General features: G+C 43.9%; 1 protein-coding gene and 1 long non-coding RNA gene across 6 annotated transcripts in view; one reads left to right on the top strand and one right to left on the bottom strand.

Annotated features, from left to right (window-relative positions):
- LOC141112433 (uncharacterized) overlaps window positions 1-19,385 on the bottom strand; it is a 94,941-nt gene extending 75,556 nt beyond the window's left edge. For all 4 annotated transcript variants that reach the window (XM_073605285.1, XM_073605284.1, XM_073605287.1 and 1 more), the window contains exon 1: window positions 19,134-19,385. The gene's annotated coding sequence lies outside the window, so the exon portion shown is untranslated. The remainder of the gene's footprint in view (window positions 1-19,133) is intronic.
- LOC141112434 (uncharacterized) lies at window positions 19,342-24,711 on the top strand. Of its 2 annotated transcripts, none has more exons than XR_012236598.1 (5): window positions 19,342-19,510; window positions 22,900-23,344; window positions 23,433-23,487; window positions 23,582-23,627; window positions 23,713-24,711. It is a non-coding gene; the product is annotated as an uncharacterized lncRNA (long non-coding RNA). The 2 variants fall into 2 exon arrangements; XR_012236597.1 differs by having other exon boundaries at window positions 19,393-19,445.
- The last annotated feature ends 520 nt before the right edge of the window (window positions 24,712-25,231 follow it).

The raw sequence follows: 25,231 nt of genomic DNA, 5'->3' as shown, positions 1-25,231 counted from the left end.
ACAAAAAGCAAAACCAAACAAGTTAACAAATTCTGCTAAGAACAAACAGTACACACGGGGGTGTGAAAGCCAGCCACTGTTGACCACCTGCTCCTCCTGGTGACCTGGGAGGATGGGTTAGAGAGTCTGTCAGATTCTTACTGCTATCTATGTTCCTGTGTCACCTAGAGAGGAAAATATCAAGAGAACACAGACAGCATTAATAGCCCAACAGGGGTTCTAACCCATCAGCAAAGAAAAAAAATATTTGGAGATAAACTGTAACCACTTCCCACCTGCGCTATAGCTAAAAGACGGCTACAGTGCGGGCTCACATTGCCGGGAGGGAGTCTATGGATGTCCTTCTGTGGTCGTGCTTCCCACGCTCCCCCGTGTGGCACGCATCAGCATGGATTTGTAAGCACCTTATCCTTCGGACACAGCTGATCACAGATCGGGTTATAGAGCCAATCACAGAGCTCTTTACCATGTGACCAGCTTTGTCCAATCACAGCGAAAACAGAATTTGACAGTTATGGTCAGTCCTCTCCTCATGCGGACAGCACGTTAAGAGAGAAGAGTCGATAACCGGCGAATTCACACAGGGAACATCTACACTGGTCATCAGTCTCCTGATTATCAGTGCATTCCCAACAGTTCCCACAAGTGCTGCCAATCAGTGCCCATCAGTGATACCCACCAGGGCTGCCTCATCAGTGCACATCAGTTAAAGAAAAATGACTTTAGAAAATTTTATAAAAAGAAACTAAAAAGAAAAACCATCAATAATAACAGGCACAATAGGCAAAGGGAAAAAAAGGTTGACGCGTTTCACACGTTAATACGTGCTTTGTCAAAACCAAAAGAAAGCTCTATCTGTATCAAAAAAAAAATTATAAAAATTTAATTTGGATGCAGTGTTGCATGAACGCGCAAAAAATCAAAGTGTGACAGCACTGAAAGCTTAAAATTGGCCCGGACAGGAAGGGGGTTAGTAATAGGCAATAGTAGGCAGAACGTCTAGTGCTACTTGATGAACCTCAGCTTTGTCACCCCTAGACCTGCTACAATGGCCAAGACCTTCACAAACTGAATTCTAATATCTCATCTTCCTTTTTATCCCATGCCTAACTACCAATCACACGGCTATCTTTGGTAACTTCCACAAATCTACTCTTCAGTGACAATGTCTGTTCATTATTCTGCAAACAGTGCTTTTTACTCTTTCAAAAAAACACTTTGCATACTTATTTGCCCGATTTATATAACCTGTACACAAGTAGAAAAACATACAGCTTCAACATCAAAATTTAAGAGTCATTTATGAGGGGTACTATTCTGTGTAGAGAAAAAGGAACCCATTTTGATAGCGGTTAGCGCTTTGCAGAACCAAGGCATTTGTTCTTCTCCCAAATCTCTGCTTTGCTATCATGCATTTTCTTGAAAAAAAACAAAAACAATTTCCACTTTATTTTTAAGGCCAATAGAGAAATTTTTTTTGATCGAGGCAATTTATCCAACTACACTTGGGAGTTGGGATGGATCTTTTTCCCCCACCTGTGTGGCAAAGCAAGCAAAAGATTTACAGGAATCCTTTGTGCCCTCCACTGGATCAGCACTGCTAGAGATAGTTTCTTCATCAACACCACTGAAAATAAGTCTTTCATCCTTAGGCCCCATTCACGCGGTCGTTAAAGCAGAGCTCCACCCGAAAGCGGAAGCTTCGCTAGTCTGCCTCCTTCAGCATATTTTGCCACAGCAAACTCAGATGGAAGGCTGTTTTATCCTGCATGTATAGATCCTCCCCCTCCTGCAGTGTCTATCTGGGGAAGGCCAGCTAACACAGGCAGGGTAGCCAACCTGCACATGCTCAGTTGTGTCTTATATGCTGGAGAGAACAGCCTCTCAGAGCTAGCCAGGTCACATGATATTGACATCACACATATGGGCATACAGGCTGTAGTGGAAATCTCTGCCTACCTGAACTCTCAGCACTGGAGAAACTGTACAGTTTATCATGTAACCGTGGTATACAGACCATCCAAAAAGGTATATAGTGGCAGTATTTTAATGTAAAAAGAAGATTTATAAGCTGTGGGCACTGTGTGTGGGGTGAACTATTTTCAAAATCCTGGGTTTAGTAACACTTTAAAATGTTTTTTTCCAGCAAGAACTCATCTATGTGGTCTTTTATTAAATTCTCCATTATCTTCCCAACAATAGAAGTTAAACTAACACATCTATTAGTTACTTGGTAAAGACTTTGTTCTCTTTATAAATATAGGCACCACATTGGCCCTACGCCAATCCAGTGGTACTATTCCAGTCATTAACGAGTCCCTAAAAATTAGAAACAATGGCTTTGAAATGACAGAGCTCAATTCTTTTAGGATCCATGGGTGGATGCCATCTGGTCCAGGTGCTTTATGAACCTTTATTTCTGTCTAAATATTTCTGGACCATATCACTTTTGAGCCATTGTGCATCATTTGGGGCTGTGTCAATACCACCCCATTATGGACTTGAGCTCCTCCATGCTCCTTTGTATACACAGAGCTGAAGAAAAGTACCGTATTTATCGGCGTATAGCACGCACTTTTTTTCCCCTTAAAATCAAGGGAAAATTGTGGGTGCGTGTTATACGCTGATCCCCTGTGATCCTGAGCTGCCAGATCTTCAAAATCGCCGACCGCGATTTTAAAAATGGCGCCGCCGATATACACAGAGCCGGTCCTCGGCTCTTCTCGGCCACTTTCGGCTTCACTCGAGCGCCGCCCGAACCTAGCCGAGTACACTCGGCTAGGTTCAGATAGCTCTGCTCACAGTCACGCCGATCCCGGGCGGGACTACGAGTGGAGCCGAAAGTGATCGAGAGCCGCCGAGAAGAGCCGAGGACCGGCTCTGTGTATTTCGGCGCCGGCGGCGCCATTTTCAAATCGCGATCGGCGATTTTGAAGCCCAGGATGGCAGAGGATCACAGGATCGAAGGCTGCACTGACAAGGCTGCACTGACAAGGATGCACTGACAAGGATGCACTGACAAGGATGCACTGATGGGCATTTAAATGTAAGTTTTTTCCCTTCAACTTCCCTCCTAAAAGTTTTTTTTTCCTTAAAATTCCCTCCTAAACTTGGGGTGCGTGTTATACGCCGGTGCGAATATATGCCGATAAATACGGTATTTAATAAAATTTGGCTTTTGTCCCCAGTCACCCACTCTAGGGCCTACATGCTCAGACCTGACCTTTTTACTAAAATAATATATTTGAAGAATTTATTGGGGTTTGTCCTGCTATAGTTTGCAATCTGTTTGAATTTCTGCATCCTTGATTTCCTTTTTACATATTCTATTATATTCTTTGTAACATTTAAATGATGATAGCATTCCATCATTTTTATATTTTTTTTTAAAAGCTCTTTTCTTATTTATAGCTTTTTTAATTTTGGCCGTGAGCCACATAGGTTTTTTTTTTTCAGCCTTATAAAACTTATTGCCCATGGGAATATACTTTGCAGTGTGTTCACATACAGTCTTTTCTGCGGAATCGGAGGAGATAACATGTTATTTATTATTGGCCTTGGAGTTATAGCTTTGACCCAAGTCCAGTCCAGGAACAGGAGGGGGGGGGGAGGATTTCTTGGACCAAAAATTGGTTGCTTTATTAATCGTGATCAATTATGTCATATGCCTTTGCTGCGGGAGCTCCAGGAGAATAATCCAGATGATTTTTGGAATTAGCTCCGGATGACGGACCCCTGCGAACTCTTGTCATTGTTGACCCCCTATATTAAGAAGGAGGACACATGAGGCTTTTATTTTATTTTTTGGTTAAATTAAGATTTGATTTGGTATATTCTCTATATTTTTGGATGCATAGAATTCATCCAATGGTTAAGTTCTATTGGCAGATAGCATGTCTCATTTTATTTGTTTTCTTTTTTTAATGCACAATAAAAAAAATGTGGAGAATAATACTAATACTGGCTATGTGTTTTACTTCAAATGACAGTTCGGGGGTAGGCAGTTACATTAAAAAAAAATACAATGTAAAATTAACAAGGGACACCAACATAGTTGTATCTTTGATCTTAAAAACTATGGGATAATGGTACTGTGGTAACTTGCCCAAATAAATAAAAAAAAAACACAACACACAAGAATAATATTATTATTCTTGATATCACTAGAAAATAAAAGCCTTATAAAATATGTTTGCAATAACTCCATTAGTATCACCAGCAAAACAGCTTCATTATTATCCCATTAAAGAAGAAAAGAATGTGCGCTGCATTTCGACATTTCATAATTTGCTGCGCCACAAATGTTAATTCTCCATTACGAACGATAGTTTACAAAACTGACGGCTTCTGGCTCGTCCTTGCTTCCGAGCATGCGTGTTTGTACTCTGGACATTTGTCTGATGGACTTGTGCACACACGCTTGGAAAATCTGACAACAGACATTTGTCCGCGGAAAATTTTAAAGCCTGCCATCCAACATTTGTCCACGTAAAATCTGACAACAATTGTCCGATGGAGCGTACAAACGGTCGGATTTTCCACGAACAGCCTGTCATCACACAATTCCCGCCAGAAAATCCGATTGTGTACGAGGCTTTAGTCTTGGAGAACAGCCCTAATCCCTGGAAAAATTGCCCTCTTAAAAAGTTAAGTGTCTTTCTTTCCATATGTGTTTTTTTGCTTACAGCCAACATCAAATGAAATCATGTTATGGACACTGCTACCCAGATGTTTCTTTATATGAACATTAGTAATAAGCTCTGCATGGTTTGAGTTTACCAGGTGCAAGAGAGCATCATTCCCAGTTGGGGCCTGGACCAAAAGATGGTCCTGTAATAGGTTTATACATTTTTGCCCTTTAACTGTCCCAGCAGTGCCATTACGTCAGTCAATTTCCGGATAGGTAAAATCCCCCATTATTATCACTGTCCCAGCCCTTTCTATCTGTGCAAGGAGCTGAGTCTCCAGCTCCTCATTAACACTGGGTTGTCTATAACAAACTCCAATGATTAACTTTGAACTACGCACATCTATATGCGGTTCCACCCATAATACCTGAGCCACATCAGACTCTCCATCAATTAGGTCCTCATTCACACTGGCTTTTAGATCACTTCTCACAGAGACAGACACCTCCACCTTTCCCTTTTAACCCCTCTCACAGAAAGAGTCCATGGCCAGGAATATTAATAGCCCAGTCATGTGACCAACCTTCATTTTCACTTTTATGAGAAGCAGCATGATTAGGGACCACTGGAGACAGATAAATCTGTACTCAGGCTGGGGAATGGGGGAGGACGGAGTGTTATGTGAGCCTCTCAGATTCATTATTCTACAATAACTGTGAAGACAAACAAGTCATTTAGCTGATAAACTTTGATTAGCGTTGAACTGACAGATATCATCTCAAAAGTTTTAGCTTATGGCTAAAAATGTATTCTTTTTCTATTGTATGTTGCTCTTACTTTGGGGAATTCAGGTAAGCATCATCATCGGGCCTGGCCCACAGTACTCCTGGACTGAGTGGCGTTCATTTGCAGTCCAGGAGAAGGGAACACCCACCACCACTGAAAAAGAAAAGAGGGGGGGAGGACTTGTGACATGTACCAGTAGGAAGACTGCAATAAAAAAGTATAGGGTTTAAATGATATGAATCGGGGGAGTGGGGGGGGGGGGTGTATAGGGTTTAAATTATATGAATTTAGTGTGCAAAACCCCACACTAAAAACAAGAAAGGACTACAAGTACTACAACCACTCCCTCTCTGTAGCCGCTGAGAAATTAAACACCCCTTCAGTGAAAGCGGGATGTAAAGGGGGCAGCTCTAAAGTGAAGGGGGGACCTTAACCGCTTCAGATCCGGGCCATTGCCAAATGACGGCAACAGCGCGGATCTGAAATACCGGGACGACGTCTATTGACGTCGTCCCCTTTCCTCGTTCCCAGCGCGCTCTCATGAGCGTGCCTCGGGGAAAATCTGTGTTGGCCGTGTCCCTTGGACACAGCCAATCACAGATCGCTGTAAACGGCCAAACACAGCGGCTGTTTACAGCGCGATCGCCGCCTCCAATGAGAGATGATCTAAAAAGGTAAACAATTGAGATCATCTCTCATTGCCGGCTCTCTCTCCTCACACAGAGACAGTGTGTGAGAAGAGAGAGCTTCTGTGAGTAGTTAGATCAGTATAATAACAGCGAAGTGTGCCCAAAAAGTGCCCAACAGTGCCACAGTGACATCAATATAGTGCCATCTGTGCCCACCTGTGCACATCAGTGCCCACTTGTGCCATCAGTGTATCATCTGTGCCCATCAGTGCCCGTCTGTGCCAACTCATCTGTGCCCATCTGTGCCATCTCATCAGTGCCCATCAGTGCCCGTCTGTGCCCATCAGTGCACATCTGTGCCCATCAGTGCCATATCAGTGCCCATCTGTACCAATCAGTGCCCATCTGTACCAATCAGTGCCCATCTGTACCAATCAGTGCCCATCTGTACCAATCAGTGCCCATCTGTGCCGCCTTATCAGTGCCCATCTGTGCCGCCTTATCAGTGCCCATCTGTGCCGCCTTATCAGTGCCCATCTGTGCCGCCTTATCAGTGCCCATCTGTGCCGCCTCACCTGTGCCACATCAGTGCATATCTGTGCCCACCTGTGCCGCCTCAGTGTAAATCTGTGCACATCTGTGCTGCTTCCTCAGTGCCCATCTGTGCTGCCTCAGTGCCCGTTTGTGCCGCCTCATCAGTGCCCATCTGTGCGATCAGTGCCCATCTGTGCCGCCTCATTAGTGCCCATCTGTGCGATTAGTGCCCATCTGTACCGCCTCATCAGTGCACATCTGTGCCATCAATCAGTGCCACCTCATCAGTGCAGGCTTAGCACACAGCTGTGCAATCTCATAACCACCAGCAGCCATGTCCAAAAAAAGATTTTCCGCCGAGGAGGCATAACAAATTCTTTCTACGGCCGACGAGAGCAACGGGGAGCTCTCTTTTTCAGATTCCCTTTCCAATTCGGATTCTGACGTAAATTACGAGCCAGTCCTCAGTAGTGAAACACTTACAGACTCAGAGGAGGAAGAAACTCGGCCCGCCAAACGAAGGCGTTCTAGTGAGGAGGCAGTGGCATCCGCCAGCACCGCAGTGGCATCCGCCAGCACCGCAGTGCCTCGGCAAGAAAGGCCAAGTACCAGTGGGGTGTCACCCCAGCCCCAAAGGGTTAGGTCCCATGCCAGCCTTCCCTTTGCACTTCAGAACCCCTTGTGGCTTCCTCCTAATTCAGGAGAAGCTAGCGTTCCCCCTTTCACGGCCTAGCCAGGAGTCCAGGTGGATACAGGGAATTTCACCCCAATTAATTTTTTTTAATTTAATTTTTACAGAGGACATGTTGGCATCAATTGTGGCCCAGTGCAACCTGTATGCACAGCAATTTATTTTGCAAAATCCCACATCATATTATGCCCATCCCTATGAGTGGAGAGACCTGACAGTGGAGGAGTTCAAGGTTTTTTTGGGCCTCACATTTAATATGGGGCTCACCAAAAAAAACGAATTCCGTTCCTATTGGTCAACCCACCCCCTCCACCACATGCCACTCTTCTCCGCGGTAATGCCCAGAACCAGGTATCTGATGATAATGAGGTTCCTACATTTCAGCGACAATACCCAGTGCCCTCCCCGAACTGATCCAAATTTTGACAGGCTTTACAAAATTCGCCCAATATTAAATTATTTTTCCGAAGTATTCCCCCAGCTGTTCACCCCGGACCAACAAATATGTGTGGATGAGTCCCTTGTGAAATTTAGCAGCAGGCTTAAAATTAAGCAATTTATCCCCAGCAAAAGGGCCCGCTATGGGGTGAAGGTGTACAAACTATGTGACCGAGCCACAGGGTACACATATTCCTTCATAGTGTACGAAGGGAAGGACACCCAGCTGCAGCCTCCTAATTGCCCGGACTACTTGGGAACCAGCGGGAAAGTTGTTTGGGACCTCATATACCCCCTACTCGACAAAGGATACCACCTGTATGTAGATAACTTCTACACTTCTCTGCCCCTGTTCCACAACCTTCATCGGAAGAAGACGCCAGCATGTGGCACCGTGAAAAAAAATCGGAAGGGCTTTCCTCAAAGTCTTGTTAATAAGAAGTTGAGAAAAGGAGAAACGGCATGTCTGCGTAACAAAGATTCTGGCAGTGAAGTGGAGGGACAGAAGGGATCTGTATATGTTGTCTTCTATCCACAACAACACCTATGTGGAAATCCCCAGAAGGAATGGCCCCATCCAGAAACCCACATGCATCCATCAATACAATTTGTTTATGGGGGGAGTCGACTTCAACGATCAAATGTTGGAACCATATCTTTCCACAAGAAGGACATACCATTGGTACAAAAAAGTAGCGATTTATTTTTTCAATTGGCAATATACAACTCCTATATCATTTACCGCAAATCCACCCAAAACCCCCAACCCTTCCTTGGCTACCAGGAGGAAATTTACACTGCCCTTATATTCCCGAACAGCCCACCAGTAAACATCCGATCAGATGTTGTTAGTCGACTCTCCGAACGGCACTTTCCAGATAAACTCCCTCCCAAACCAACAGGCCAAAGACGTCAAAAAAGATGTAAGGTGTGTACCAGAGCAGGAGTCAGAAGAGACACATCTTATTATTGTGCAGAATGTCCTTCCGAACCAGGCCTCTGTATAGGTGAATGCTTCCACCGTTACCATACTTCACTAAATTATTAGTGAAGTATGGTAACCGTAATCCTCAGTTCCTGCCTTCACACCCCTTATGCCACTGCCTGCTCTGTAACTGACCCTGGCTTGTTATTTGACCACGCTTCTGCCTGCCGATTCTGTACATACCTCTGCCTGATATGGAACTGACCCTGGACTGTTATTCGACCATGCTTCTGCCTAACGATTCTGTACATACCTTTGCCTGATCTGGAACTGACCTTGGACTGTTTGACCATGCCTCTTGCCTGCCTCTTGGACTGATCTTGTACCCTGCAACTGGACTAGTGGGATTCAACACAGGGGTTTCACATATGTGAGAGGCTCCAGAATAGTTTTTCTGGATGAAGAAAACAATTTTCTTTGTTTTCTCATTCCTAGATTAAGGTCTGGAGACTCGGAGGCTTCAAAGAGATTTGGGTGGGAGAAGCCTCTACCCCTGTCCCCATTCTGTCCTGAACGAGGCCCTACTTCTGCCTGCTGCCTGTAGGAGTTACTGCCGTCATGCCTCTGTTTGTCGCACTGACCACAGCCCATGGACCTTGTTCCTGCCTACTACCAAGACCAATATTTTGGCACTGCTGACAATCTCTGCCTGCACTGACCCTGCACTGCACTGACCTATGGACAGTATCCCTGCCTGCTGCCTGTACTGACTATGGACAGTATTTCTGCCTGATGCCTGAAAAATTGTGTTCGCTGTTGCTGACCAAGTCCCTGCCTGCTACCTGGACCAGTGCTATCCTCCTGTGGACAACTGTACTACTAAAATCACAGGTAATCTTTTGTTTCCCTTTGCTCAGCATAATGTATTTTGGGGTGTAATTCTTGGTATATGCATGCTATGTGTCCCTGGAACACCTGATGGTGTTCCTTGCATGTTGGATCACTGTATGTGGCCAGGCTGTGTAAAGGTCTCACACATGTGGTATTGCCATACTCAGAAGGAGTGGCAGAATGTATTTTGGGGTGTCATTTTTGCTATGTAAATGCTATGTGTTGGAAATATCCTATAAAACGGACAACTTTGTGTAAAAAAAAAAAATGCGTTTTCATTTTTTTTCCACATATTCCAAAAACTTCTGGAAAAAAATGAACCATTCAAAAGACTCATTATGCCTCATAGATTATACGTTGGGGTGTTAGCTTTCCAAAATGGGGTCATTTTGTGGGCGTTTCCATTGTCCTGGTGCTCCAGGGCCTTCAAAAGTGTAATAGGTGGGTGAGAAATGAGATGTGTAATTTATGCTCCTAGAACACCTGAAGGTGCTACTTCAATGTTAGGCCTCTGTATGTGGTCAGGCTGTGTAAAAGTCTCACACATGTGGTATCGTTTTACTCAGGAGGAGTAGCAGAATGTATTTCGGGGTTTTATTTTTGCTATGTAAATGCTATGTGTTGGAAATATCTTATAAACGGACAACTTTGTGTAAAAAAAAAATGCGTTTTCATTTTTTTCCACATTTTTCAAAAACTTCTGGAAAAAAATGAACCGTTCAAAAGACTCACTATGCCTCATAGATTATACGTTGGGGTGTTAGCTTTCCAAAATGGGGTCATTTTGTGGGCGTTTCCATTGTCCTGGTGCTCTAGGGCCTTCAAAAGTGTAATAGGTAGTCAACAAGTTAGATGGGCAATTTATGCTCCTTGAACACCTGATGATGCTCCCTGCGTGTTGGGCCTCTGTATGTGGCCAGTTAGTGAAAAAGTCCCACACATGTGGTATTGTAATACTCAGGAGGAGTAGCCGAATGTATTTTGGGGTGTCATTTGTGGTATGCACATTCCATGTGAGAGAAATAAGCTTTTACAATGACAAGTTTCTGAAAAAAATATAAAAAAAAAAAAAAAAAAAAAAAAAAAACCTTAATTTGCAAAGAATTGTGGGAAAAAACGACAACTTCAAATAACTCACCATGCCTCTTACTAAATACCCTGGAATGTCTACTTTCCAAAAAGGGGGCATTTGTACTTTCCTGGCTTGTTAGGGTCTCAAGAAATGAGATGGGCCTCAGTACATCAGGTGTGATCAGATGTGATCATTTTTTTTATGATTTGTACCATAGCTTGTAGACTCTATAAATTTCACACAGACCACATAATATCCACTAATTTGGGTTATTTTTACCAAAGATATGTAGCAGTATAAATTGTGGCCAATATTTATGAATAAAAATTGCTAATTTGCAAAATTTTATCACAGAAACGAAGAAAAAAGCATTTTTTTTCAAAATTTTCGGTCTTTTTTCATTTATAGCGCAAAAATTAAAAAACCCAGAGGTGATCAAATACCACAAAATGAAAGCTCTATTTGTATGAAAAAAAGGACAAAAAAAAAAAATAGTTTGGGTACAGTGTTGCATGACTGAGTAATTGTTATTCAAAGTGTGAGAGCACTGAAAGCTGAAAATTGGTCTGGGCAGGAGGGGGGTTTAAGTGCCCAGTAAGCAAGTGGTTAATGTGAAGCCGGGGCTTTGATGTGCAAGGGGGCTTCTGATAAGAAGTGATTTATTGAAGCAGTTTATTAAACAGTTTTTTTTTCGGTCTGCAAAAATTGGTAAAAAAAAAAAAAAAAAAAAATACAATGCAGCTCTCATACTGAGAGGTTTAGAGACCCCTGGTCTAGGAGCTCACGCTCTTGTCATTTTGCCACAGGCGTTTGGCATGCCTGGACACTCAGTTTTTTTATGCCTTGATACGGTTGCAGATGTCAGCACTTTGAAGTTTTGCTTGCAGCTAGACATACATTGCACGGTCCCCCTGCTTTATTTCAAACTGACCACACTAGGCCACCTCAGCATGGTTACTTTTTTGGCTGCGCTAGGAGAGCAACCTGCCTGCCAATGACCAGAATGGACCAGAGTGGCCCCAATCCTCCTCTCCTGGGGTCCCTCCACGGCGCTCCTGCCTCCTCCTCTTCTCGAGTGCCCTGTCTGAGAAGCATTCTCCTTTGTGGACACCCGTGCGGGCGTGCTCCCATGTCCTGCTGCTGCGTCCGTAGACAGACAGCAGGACTCGGTTCTGCTCCCCGGCGCCTGCGTCATTGGATTTGATTGACAGCAGGGGGAGCCAATGGCTGCACTGCTATCAGTCTATCCAATCAGGACACGAGACACTGGCCAGCGCTGGTGTGCTCGCTCCCATTGTGGGAATTACGGGGCTCAGGTAAGTATAAGGGGGGCTCAGGAGTGCTGCTGCAGAACAGGAGGTTTTTTACCTGAAAAACGGCAAGGGTTTACAACCCCTTTAATGCTTTTCCTTTCATTTCTATTTTAAACTGAATTGTTATTTTAGAAGGTAAAGGTTCACATATACTTTAAAGTAGTTCCAAACATTAAAGGTTTTTTTTAACTTAATGCATTCTCTGCCCTAAGGTAAAAAAACATTTCTTCCCCCCTCCCTAAACACTTGCCCAAGTGCTGTGCCTGTCTGCAGCAGTGCTGCTCTCTCTCTTCCTAGATTCACAGGCTACACTGATGGCCAATTCACACTGAAAATCGCAGAGCAACCAAAGCGATTCACCACTCCGGCCACTCTGTGTTGCCACTGCGCTTGGGGGGGGGGGGGGGGAGGAGTATGATCCATGATTAATCACATCGCACTGCTCCATTTTGTACTAGCTTTATTCTTATTTACTGCAATGCCGGGCAGCACAGTGCGCTGCCTGACATTGCAGTGCAATTCAGGTCACTGCGCTGCAATAAAATGCAGTGCAAATGGGACACATAGGAAACAATTGTTTCCTGTGTGCCCCTGCAGTGACAGACAATTTACAATGAAATAAAACCGCATATAGCGTGAATTGGCCCTGAGACCAGTGGGAGCCATTTGCTCCTGCCGCTGTCAGTCAAATATCCTCTGAGGAGGGAGTGGGGGGCTGGGTTGAGCCGCACTTATTTTTTATTTTTAATAAAACAATAAAATAACTTTACCACCTAGTACACATGGGCCAAAACCAGCGGACATAACAGCGAAATTACACTCTGCAGAGCTCAGTGAGGAGAGTTCTGAGAGTCGATTAGAGGAAAGAGATACGCTCCCCCTTAACAAAGCACACAGGAACAGAGCCGAGGATGTCGTCATCATCATTTTTCTTTTGATATCCGGAAAACTTGTCAGAAGAGATTTATGCTGATAGCAGAAGAACGAGGCAGCAGACAGAAATGACACTTAGTGCTTCTAATTGAAACAAGTACACACTATAGAGCAGTGGTTCTCAACGCCAGTCCTTGGGACCCACCAACAGGCCAGATTTTAAGTATTACCTTGGGGAGTTGCAGACTAGAATACTGCAATCACTGAGCAGCAAGTGATATCACCTGTGATGTATTTCAGCTATCTTGCAAACCTGGCCTGTTGGTGGGTCCTGAGGACTGGAGTTGTGAACCACTGCTATAGAGGAATATGGTTTGTTCATATTTAATGTCTGAGGTTTACAACCACTTTAAGCCGGCCATACATGGATCGAAATTCAGCCAGTTCAGAAGATATCAGCCAAATTACAATCCATGTATGGGCAGGCTGGTTTTACAGAAGTCTGTCAGTAGATCAGCACAAATAGCCTGTTGGAAAATATGTTGGAAGGGAAGACCAATGCCTTAGATGCGCTCCAATTGACTTCTGTTAGACCGTTTGTTTTCTGAAAGCACATTAACCACTTCATTACCGGGCACTTCCCCCCCCCCTTCCTGCCCAGGCCAATTTTCAGCTTTCAGCGCTGTCACACTTTGAATGACAACTGCGTGGTCATGCAACATTGTACCCAAACTAAATTTTTATCATTTTCTTCCCACAAATAGAGCTTTCTTTTGGTGGTATTTGATCACATCTCTGGGGTATGTTTTTGTTTAACAAATTAAAAAAAAAGACCGAAATTTGTGAAAAAAAATAAAATAAAAAAGTTTTTCTTCATTTGTGTTATAAAATGGTTTTCTCCTTCACTAACAGGCACCAATGAGGCAGCACTGATGAGGCACCGACTGGCATCTTTGATGGGCACTGACTGGCATTTTCATGGGCACTGACTGCCATACGTGGTGAGCACCTCTGATAGGGGCTGAGCTGATAATCAATGCGCTGATTATTAGCGCAGATCCCCCGACAGGAGAGCCGCTGATTGGATCTCCCTGTCAGCGCGAACCGAGGAAAGCCATTCACCGGCACTTGCTACCGCTGTGATTGTTCACAGCTGATCACGTGGTAAACAGCCTACGTCATAGGCTCTTTACCATGACCGGAGATGCGGTGTGGTGGAGTGTCACAGCACCACCGATCGCCTCGCTTTTCCTGCTGGACGTCATATGACGCCCAATCAGGATAACTGAGCCACATTGCGGATGTCAGTCCACAAGAGGGCGGTCAGCAAGTGGTTAAAGATGCAGCATGCAGGACTTTGATGTGCTTTCATGAAAACACATGGTCTATAAAAATTCAATGGGTGCAGACCTCAAACCAAGTGTAAAAATGTGCATAAACCGTGCTGCACCCTAAACACAACGCCTTGTTGTGAACCCAGCTAAGAAAGTGCCTGAATCTAGAGCAGCTGTGCATGGAATCAGTTCCTAGTTTTCATTTATAAAAACCTAAAGTGGTTGTAAACCTCAGACCAAAGCACATCCCTCTACAGTGTGTACTTGTCTCAGTTAAAGTGGAAGTACAATCAGAATAGGAATCCCTCTTCAGGTTAAAGTGGTTGTAATGGCAGAAGGTTTTTTATCTTACTGCACTCAAGGTAAAAAACCTTCTACATGCAGCCCCCCCCACTGCTGTCATCCAGAGCCAGTGACGTGGAGTGGGGGACAGGCTCCACATGGACACACAGAACGGGGCTTGGACGTTAACACACACGTGCCACCATAGCAAGCAGCTTGCTGTGGGGGCGGGGGTTGGAGCTAGGGTTGAAGCACCGGCTGGGGACCCGAGAAGAGGAGAATTGGGGCTGCTCAGTGCATAACCACGTATTGTGCCGAAGATTCTTGCCGGAACCCAGGGCGCCTGCGCGGGAGCGACTTCATCATGGCTCTGGCGACTCACAGCGCGGGGGTTCATGTTAGCCCCCTCAGCGGTGACCGGGCGCCGCTGCGGGGGCTTCGTCCTAAAAGGTAAGCATTTCATAATGTACTAGTATGCGATGCCGTCTTGCGGGGGGGGGGGGATGGGTTCCAGCGGTTTACTAGTTTACTACTGCTTTAAAGTACAAGTGTTAACAATGACGGGGGAGCATTTAAAAAAAAAAAAATGTAATTTGGGTAATTCTACTTTAACCACTTTTACCCCCTTTCTGCCCAGGCCAATTTTCAGTGCTGTAGCACTTTGAATGACAATGGCGCGGCCAAGCAACACTGTACCCATATGAAATTCTTAGCATTTTTTTTCCCCCCATACAAATAGAGCTTTCTTTTGGTGGTATTTAATCACCACTGGGTTTTTTAATTTTTTGCTACAAAAAAAAAAAAGAGAGAAGACTAAAGACCGAAAAATTTTGCAGAGAATAAACATAAAACTTTTTCATGGTTTGTTATAAAATTTTGCAAAGAAGTAATTTTTCTCCACTGATGTGTGCTGATAAGGCGGCACTGATAAGGAGTGCCCTGATTATCAGTGTACACGTCCCTTTTAGAGAAGCCGGTTATCGTCTCTCTTCATGCTGTCAGCATGAGGAAAGGAGTGCCGAAAACCGGCTTCTATTTACATCCGTGATCAGCTGTAATTGAACACAACTGATCACATGGTAAAGAGACACTGATTGGCCTTTTACCTCAATCTGTGATTGGCAGTGTCATCCAGACACTGATCACAGAGCACGCTGCCCGTGCTCTGTGGGGGGCATGATCGTAGGAGACTGTCATATGATGGCCTCCCAGAACTAGCCGGCCGTACTGTAGCCGTCATTCGGCTATACACAGTCTTATCACTGTAACATTCTGCAGGAGAGCTTGTACTTTCGAAAAACAACAGACTTACTGGCTGGATCACCAGAAGAAAATAGAAGAAAGCCTAAAAATTAAAATGAATGCAGCGATCACATCTAAGAACTGGAATGCTGCAATATAATAAAATATTTGCTTTGGGTTTAAAGGGGGAAGTCCTCCTTAACACTAAAATCGCTACATCTACAGATATCCACGATCTAAGACTAACCTATCTAGCCCTGTAAAGAAGAAATCAGTATACATGCCTTTTCTGAAGCAGCTCCAGTTCGGTCCCCACTGGTGGAAACTCTGTAGAGGACACAGCCAAGAACGGCAGGGAAATGAATGGGAAGTGACATCACCCATAGAGTTACTATGGGGCTTCAGATGTCAGCTGCCTCCTCTGCACCCGCCTCCATACCAAAGCCACAGCTGACAGCTCAGCATGGAATCGGGTCAAAGCAGCTTCAGAAAAGGTATGTATACAGACTTATTCTTTAGGAGGCCTAGATAGGTTAGTCTTAGATCGTGGATGCCTGTAGAGGTAGAGATTTTAGTGTTAGGGTGGATTTCCTTTTTAATACGGCTTTAACTTGAACAAGTTGAAGCTAGAAGCTGATTGGTTGCAATGCACAGCAGCCCCAGTTTAAAGTGTTACTAAACCCAGGAACCTGCATTCACTATATCTGATCTCCCACATTGCACAGAAATACAATTATTTTAGTAAATATAAACTGCTAAATACCTTTTCTCATCAGCAGTATATAGCAGTCTTGTGACTTCTATCATAGTTACGTAGTAGGGGAGGTCGAAAAAAGACACAAGTCCATCAAATCCAACCTATGTGTGTGATTATATGTCAGTATTACATTGTATATCCCTGTATGCTGTGGTCGTTTATGTGCTTATCTAATAGTTTCTTGAAACTATTGATGCTCCCCGCTGAGACCACCACCTTTTTTAAGGGAATTCCACATCCTTGCTGCTCTTACAGTAAAGAGCCCTCTACGTAGTTTTAGAGCTGCACAATTAATCGTTAAAAAATCATGATCTCGATTCACCTCCCCTGACGATCTCTCCTGCAGAGTTTGCCGATTCTTTCATTTAAACAAGTGGAGAGATTATCTGCTCACTCAGCTGTCAAAAGAAAACATCCGGGCATTCTGCCAAGTTTAGAACTTGAAACATTGTAACTAACTTCCTTCTTAGATCAAAGTGATAAACTTCTCTGTGTAAACAAATAACCTGGGCAATCTGCCAAGTTTTAAACAACATGTAAATGCAGGAAGTTTAACCACTTAAAGTCTAAATCTTTTTCTGACACTTCTTTCTTAAGTTAAAATCAATATTTTTTGCTAAAAAAAATTACTTGGAACCCCCAAACATTAGAGAATATCTATCTATCTATCTATCTATCTATCTATCTATCTATCTATCTATCTATCTAGCAGAGACCCTAGGGAATAAAATGGCAATTGCTGCAATATTTTATGTCACACTGTATTTGCCCAGCGGTCTTTCAAATGCAATTTTTTGGGAAAAAATACACTTCAATAAATTAAAAAAAAACGAAACAGTAAAGTTAGCACAACTTTTTTGTTTTAATGTGAAGGATGATGTTACGCCGCGAGAATTGTGAGAGAATCGTGATCTATCCTCTAAGCAAAAAAATCGTGATTCTCATTTTAGCCAGAATCGTGCAGCTCTACGTAGTTTAACCACTTCAATACCAGGCACTTATACACCTTCCTGCCCAGACCAATTTTCAGCTTTCAGTGCTGTCGCAATTTGAATAACAATTGCGCGGTCATCCATCATTGTACCCAAACTAAGTTTTTATCATTTTGTTCCCACAAATAGAGCTTTCTTTTGGTGGTATTTGATCACCTCTGCGGTTTTTATTTTTTGCTAAACAAATAAAAAAAGACCGAAAATTTTGAAAAAAAATAAAAGTTTTGCTTTTGTTTCTGTTAAAACATTTTGTAAAGAAGTATGTTTTCTCTTTCACTGATGGGCACTGATAAGGCGGCACCAATGAGCGGGCACTGACGATGGGCAGTGGTAGGCACTGATGGGCATTGATAGGCGGCACTGATGGGCATAGAAAGGCTGCAAAGGTGGGTTCTTATGGGTGGCACTGATGGGCACTGATAGGCGGCACTGATACGTGGCACTGCTGGGCACTGATACGCAGCAGTGATAGGCATCCCTGGTGGCACTGACACCCCGCAACAACGATCGACACGATGCGCGCCCCCGGGGGCCCTCAGCGGCTCAATATCCTGCGGTTGTCATATGACACCCAGTAAGGATATTGAAACCACTTTGCCGCCGTCATTCTGCTATATGGCGGTGGCAAGTGGTTTAAGTTAAACTACGTAGTCTAAGTTTAAGTCTAAACAAGCCCAAAGTGTGTACAGTGTCTGATTAAAGTGGTTGTAAACTGTGGTTTAAAAAAAATAAATAAAAAAAACACACCTCTGCAAGACAAAGGCATAATGAGCTAGTATGCATAGCATACTAGCACATTATGAATTACTTACCCGAGAACGAAGCCCCCACAGCCGTGCTCGTATCCCCCTCCGGCTGGTGGCAACATCTCTCCCGGGGGTTACTTCCGGGTATCGCGGCTCCGGTGCTGAGATTGGCCGGTGCACTGATGACGTCACATACGTGCCATTGCTTCAGTTTGCCCCAGTGCCAATGTCATCGGCTCATGCAGGGGACAGGGGATATCTCCTTAACCGTGCAGGTTTAGGAGATATCCTGGGTAGCTACAGGTAAGCCTCATTATAGGCTTACCTGTAGCATAAAGTTGTTGTAATGAGTTTACAACCACTTTAAAGCTTGTAGGAGAAGTTTCTATTCTTCTGTGACTGTCCTATGAGGCTGCAGTTTCCCTGACCCTCTATCTGGACAGTGCTGATTGGCCCTGTGCTGATCATATGCACCCTCCCAAGAGGGAAAAAAAAAAAAAAAAAAACACACAACTCCCTAGGAATACACACCAAACTGAGCATGTGCAGAGTGCCCCCAAGGCTTTGTCTTATCAGAAGATGGATTGGGGACAGTGAAAGAAGGTGAGGATCAGAGAGGACAGGATCAAACATCCATTTACACAATGGAGAGGATTAACCCCTTAGTTTCCACAGTGAGTATAACAAGCATGCTATTCTGCATATACAGACTGACTTTATGGCTGTGGGTTTAGTATGACTTTAAGGTAACTCTCCTTCTAGTGAATGGCCCAATGACATGTGACTGTCACTTTTCTAGAGCTGTAAAGTCCATGACAGGGAAGAGTGGAGGTGGAAGTTCCCCATGTTGTGGGCTCATCATACTCCATACACCTCCAGGTATTCCTCCTCCTGGGGCTGCCAATGACAAGGTATGAGGAGAACACACCCTACACCCCCCTATCAGCCCCTCATATAGAGGAGAGCAGAGTATACACTTCGCAGGAAGTAAAGCGCTCACCACTTCTTCTGACAGAACCCCCGCCGGGCTCTCCTCACCCGCTCACCCGCTGAAGACCGCTCATGGAGGAGGGACAGGACACGCCACGTTCTATGACAGGACAAGCGGCAAAGTCTACAGTGCGAGGAGGCGACACTTCCCCGGACCATCCACCTTCATACATCAGTATGACTGCAACGTCACCATCACACACCCGTACTGCTGTGTGGCGGAATACCGCCCAGGCCGCGCCCACAAACCGCTTATCCCCGCCTACATTCCTTTACATGACTGGAGGGGCGGGGCAGTGACGTCGCGCCGGACACTTGGAAGGTGAGCACAGAGAGGCGGCACGTTCAAGTCTCAATGCTTCTCTATGGGCAGCTCGTGCTGGAGAGGTAATAAAAACCAAGGCAGGCGGCTCACCTGTAGAAGGAAGTGCTCGCCCGGGTGCCTGGCTCTCAGCCTCTGCAAGCCGCTCTGCTGGATAGAGACCTTTTCTTAGCCAGGGCTCTTCTAGAAGATACATGGGGGTCCTGTGAGCACTGAACGTTGGCTGCCCCCCCCCCCCCCACCTTCTATAAAATGCCAATCATACCTCCTAACATTTTGAGATGGGAATGAGGGACACCTACTAACAAACGTATGTAGGCATAGGACACGCCCCCTGCCACACGCCCTTAAAGGAGAATTAACCAAAAAAAAGTTTAATGAAAATCCACAAGGACATTTTTTTTTTTACCACTACTATTCTTTTATATTGGCTTTTGAAATTTACAAATGCAGCAATTTAGAAATTGGATGAAAGGGTTCACACTGAGAACATTTTTTGAAAGATAAAAAGTGCATTTTCTATACAATATAGATCAGACCAAAATGAGGGGGAAAGAGGGACAGTCCCTCCAAATCAGGGACAGTTGGGAGCTATGTGTGAATGGCTAGGTTTGGACTTGTGTCTAAAAAGCAATCTGAATTGGTTCGCTCTTCAGAGGATTTTAACAGGAGGTGATGACTGTTTTTAACCCCATAATTGCGTAAAAGGCAACCACGTGCATTGCGGTGATCCCCACCCTCCTCAATGGGCGGGCTTGCTAAGCGCGACATGTCAGATCATTTTTGCCATGGGCACAAAGCACAGCATATGAACACCCCATTCCACTGCCTTTACAACTTTGGGGGGTAGTCGGCATTAAAAAATGCGGCTTTAGGCTCCTTTCACACAAACAGTCAGCAAAGATTCGCCTGTCCGTTTTCCAGACAGATCTGAGCGGGCCACCTATTGACTTGTGTGGGCAGATGGATGTCAGCAGAGATGTGACCTGCCATAAGAACCCCTGAAAACAGACGAATAGCGATACGTTTGCCATCCGATCTCCCCATAGAGAACAGCAGGGCTCTGACTTGTCCGTTCCTGCACAGTGAGCAGAGACGGACCTGTCATCCAGCGGCTCAGTGGGGATCAACAGAGCAATTCCGCCCTGTGTGAAAGGGGCTTAACTGCGTATTTAACGCCCCCAGTCCACAAGTCTAGACAATCCCAAAGTGTGTACATAAAGAAGTATACTGACTAGGGCTGCAACTAACGATTATTTTCATAATCGATTAGTTGGTCGATTATTGTTTCGATTAATCGGTTAATAACCTTAAAAAAAAAAGTGTGGTGTATAATTTAGTTAATATGTAAAGTTTTTTAAAAAAAGGCAATTTATTCTTAAATATCTCTATGCAGTGGTAAATATGAACAACCAACTATATGGTTAGGGAGCAAAATATTGAATCCACTCTGAGAATAACAGACAGAAAAGATATACTGTATATACACTATTAGAGGAGATATACTGTATACACTATTAGAAGTTTTTTGGCCAATTTGTTGTTGGGCAGATTAAAAATACAAATTGCTGCAAAAACGCATTACATGCTTTACTACAGCTTCTCCATTGAAGTATATTGAACCAAAAAACGCACCATTTTGCGTTAAAAAAAAAAGTCCTTGACCCCTTCCAAATACGCAGCGGCTGAAAAAAAGCATAGATGTGAACGTGTCTCATAGAAAACCATGTTAAATGAACTGTAGTGTGTTTCTGCAAAAAGCACCAAAAAACACAAAGATGTGAACCAGGTCTAAGATGTTTAGTAACATGGGGTTAAAAAACCTAAAATGAGCCCTTTATAGTACAAAAAAAAGCAAATAACCGCTACTGTAAGAGGTTCATTTTTTGTAGAACTGTGAAAGTAATATTTACAGTAGCGATTATTTCATCTTTTTGTACTATAAAGGGCTAATTTTATTATTGTTAACCCCATTATGTTACTGGCCGATTAATCGATTATGAAAATAATAATCGATTCATTTCATAATCGATTAGTTGTCGATTAATCGATTAGTTGTTTCAGCCCTAATACTGACCTATGTCCTTGTTGCTTTTTTTTTTTTTTTTTTTTAATTTTACGTTTTTATTGACTCCTTCAACACGGTAATATATTACATGTCAAGAACATAAAATATCAGGAACGTGAAACATCATCACAGACAAGGGAACACATTAGAATTGCATCTTATCGGTGCCAATACTAAGCATTTGCACCAGTACTTGTACTCATGTAAATGCTCCAATACCTACAACTGATACTTTTAGGTGGGGTGCAATTTGAGCCCATACAAAATGAATGGGATTAAATCGCACTGCAAAGAATCACATGTGATTTGAACAGGAAAGAGGTGGGATTCCTGTCCAAATTATATGTGCTTTCCCCCACCGCTCCTGTGTGGAGCTAGGCTTATCATAGTGACCTCAGCCTGGGTTCACACAGGAGCGGTGCGAGAAACCACACGTGATTCAGACAGAAATCGTACCGCATTCCTGTTCAGATCACATGCGATTCTTTGCAGTGCGATTTGAGCCTATTCATGTTGTATGGGCTCAAATCAGACCACACAAAAAAAATAGGTATCTGTAATTGATATTGGCAAGTACCTGATAAAAAAGTATCGGTACTCATCATTAAAAAACTGGTATCAGTGCATCCCTAGAATGAATCACATGATACGACCCATGAGATGCCAAAAAAACAGGATAAAGTAATCAAATGCAACCCGTACCAAATGATATCCTGAAAAATGGAGTACACATGAAGGAAAAAAATCTAGAAGAAACAAGCAACCAGATGCACAACCTATAAGGCCCCTTTCACATGGGGCTGTCTGTCTGTGTACGGACTCAGCTTGCTCAGCGGGGATCGCTCCATTGATCCCCGCTAAGCCGGCAGATGACAGGTACATCTCTGCTTACTGTGCAGGGACAGACCTGTCAGATCTCCGCTCACCTCTATGGGGAATTGGATGAAAACAGACCACCTGTCTATTTTCATCCCATCCGATCCGCCAGACGGATGAAAAATAGGGTTTCCATCTGTCTGAATTTAGCAGATCGGATGTCAGCGGACATGTCACCACTGACATCCGTCGCTCCATAGACTTGCATGGAGCGCCTGTTAAGGTCCGCCTAAAAAACCGACAGGCGGACCTGAACGGTAAACCGTGTGAAAGGAGCCTAAGGAGGAAGCAGGAAGAAAAAAAGAGTTTTGAGGGGGATGAAAATATGTGGTCGCCCCCGCCTCCATACAGAGAATCACTATGAGACATATCAAGCATAAAAACCAAAAGGGGGAGATACTATTGAGACACATAGGAGCAGTAGTCCCTGTTAGAATTTGAAAATGTTCCACTAAAAACCATGTATCTTCTCATGCTGTTCCTCCTTTTTTTTTTTTTTTTTTTTTTCAGAGAAGCCGTGAATTTCTTCACCTGCTAAATTTCGTTAACCTTAGAAATCCATTGTCCAATCGAAACAATCCAAAAAATTCCACTTTTGGCGTCCCTGCGGTGGAAGGTCCTTTGTTGTGCTGGAAATCGGCCATCCTGGGCTTCAGTTTTTTCAGTTTTCTTTTTTCCCTTAGGTTGGCTGGCGGGCAGGCTTGAGCTTAGGTGAGGTTCCCTGTTCCCCTCCATGCGGTTCCAGGCGTGCGTGTCAGGCTGGCCGGGTGCTTTATAACCTCCTTTCCCGTGTTCCACCTGCGTTCCAGTGAGGCCGATCCAGGTGGATCAGTCACGGCTGTGATTGGCTCTCCAATCTGCTGCTTCTGATTGGCCAGGAGGGCGATGAATTTAAACCTGGCCTGGATAGTGTTACATTGTGGCTGTCAGCACACAAGACTGGATGCTCAGGATGGTAAGCTGAGCACTGGAACAGCTAACATTGTGCCTTCCCTGCCTTGTGCTGTGTAATTATATGTTCTTTACTATTTCTTCCCCTGCAGCCTGCTGACAGTCCCCAGGAGATCCTTAGCCTTTAGTTCAAACCTTGCCTAGCCGGTAAGTCGCAGGTGTATATATAAAAAAGAAAGAAATATATAAAATAAATTAAAAAAAGGAAAAAGAATTAGAGGATTTTTATTTTTTTCCGTAGCCCAAGATGAGCTCGCCTGTTCCCATGCAAGAGGCACTACAGAAAGGTAAGGGATGCCTAGAGGGTTTGAAATTTGCCTCTATCACTTGTTATCTATCTCCGGCTTTACTAATGGTTCCTCCTTTTTGCAGGGGGGGAGGTCCTTCACTCAGGAGCCGCAAAAGAGCAATTTCTTCCTCTAGTGATCATCGTTCTCCTCGGGCTTCCCACTCCAAGGCAAAGTCAAAATGCAACCATATCCAGAGCAGCTTGTCAGCAGACTCTGCAGGCCCATCTTCTAGGCATCATCGACCATGGTCCAGCTGCTTCGACGCATATGGTCGCCAATACTTGTTGGGCTTGCGGTGCATTTCCATTACCGGCTAAACACCTTTGTGAGCTATGCTTCAAGGAGGCTTCCCAAGGCCAGATGGTCAATGAGTTCTTAATGTATAACCTGATGTAAGCAGTGGAAGAAGGGATAAAGGCCCTGTTACCAGGCCCTTCTGGGGTAGGAGGAAATAATCGCCTAAGGAGAAGGGAAGAAGACTCCCCGGAACCGGGAGCCATTAGTTCTGACTCAGAAGTGGACTCAGAATTTGGTCAGGATATCTTAGATACATATTCGTTTGACTTTTCTCTGGTACCCTCATTCATATCTGTGGTCAAACAGGCCATCGATTGGGAGGAAGAATCTTCAAGCACACAGGAACAGAGAAAGTATTACCCAAATGTAACCGCTTCAGCCCCGGAAGGATTTACCCCCTTCCTGACCAGAGCACTTTTTACAATTTGGCACTGCGTCGCTTTAACTGCTAATTGCGCGGTCATGCAATGTTGTACCCAAACGAAATTTGCGTCCTTTTCTTCCCACAAATAGAGCTTTCTTTTGATGTTATTTGATCACCTCTGCGGTTTTTATTTTTTGCGCTATAAACGGAAAAAGACCGAAAATTTTGAAATGACATTTTCTATTTTTTGTTTTTAAAAAAATCCAATAAACTCAATTTTAGTCATACATTTAGGCCAAAATGTATTTGGCCACATGTCTTTGGTAAAAAAAAATGTCAATAAGCGTATATTTATTGGTTTGCGCAAAAGTTATAGCGTCTACAAACTAGGGTACATTTTCTGGAATTTACACAGCTTTTAGTTTATGACTGCCTATGTCATTTCTTGAGGTGCTAAAATGGCAGGGCAGTACAAACCCTCCACCAAATGACCCCATTTTGGAAAGTAGACACCCCAAGGAAATTGCTAAGAGGCATGTTGAGCCCATTGAATATTATTTTTTTGTCCCAAGTGATTGAATAATGACAAAAAAAAAAAAAAATTACAAAAAGTTGTCACTAAATGATATATTGCTCAACACAGTTTTGAAGGCCATAAAATGCCCAGATGGCACAAACCCCCCCCCCCCCCCCAAATGACCCCATTTCGGAAAGTAGACACCCCAAGCTATTTGCTGAGAGGCATGTTGAGTCCATGGAATATTTTATATTTTGACACAAGTTGCGGGAAAGTGACACTTTTTTTTTTTTTTTGCACAAAGTTGTCACTAAATGATATATTGCTCACACAGGCAATGGGCATATGTGGAATTGCACCCCAAAATACATTTAGCTGCTTCTCCTGAGTATGGGGATACCACATGTGTGGGACTTTTTGGCA

Source organism: Aquarana catesbeiana, linkage group LG11 (genome assembly GCF_042186555.1).
Source record: "Aquarana catesbeiana isolate 2022-GZ linkage group LG11, ASM4218655v1, whole genome shotgun sequence".
Classification (NCBI taxonomy): Eukaryota; Metazoa; Chordata; class Amphibia; order Anura; family Ranidae; genus Aquarana; species Aquarana catesbeiana.
Note: the sequence above shows the minus strand (reverse complement) of the source record. Positions and strands in the feature narration are given on the sequence as shown.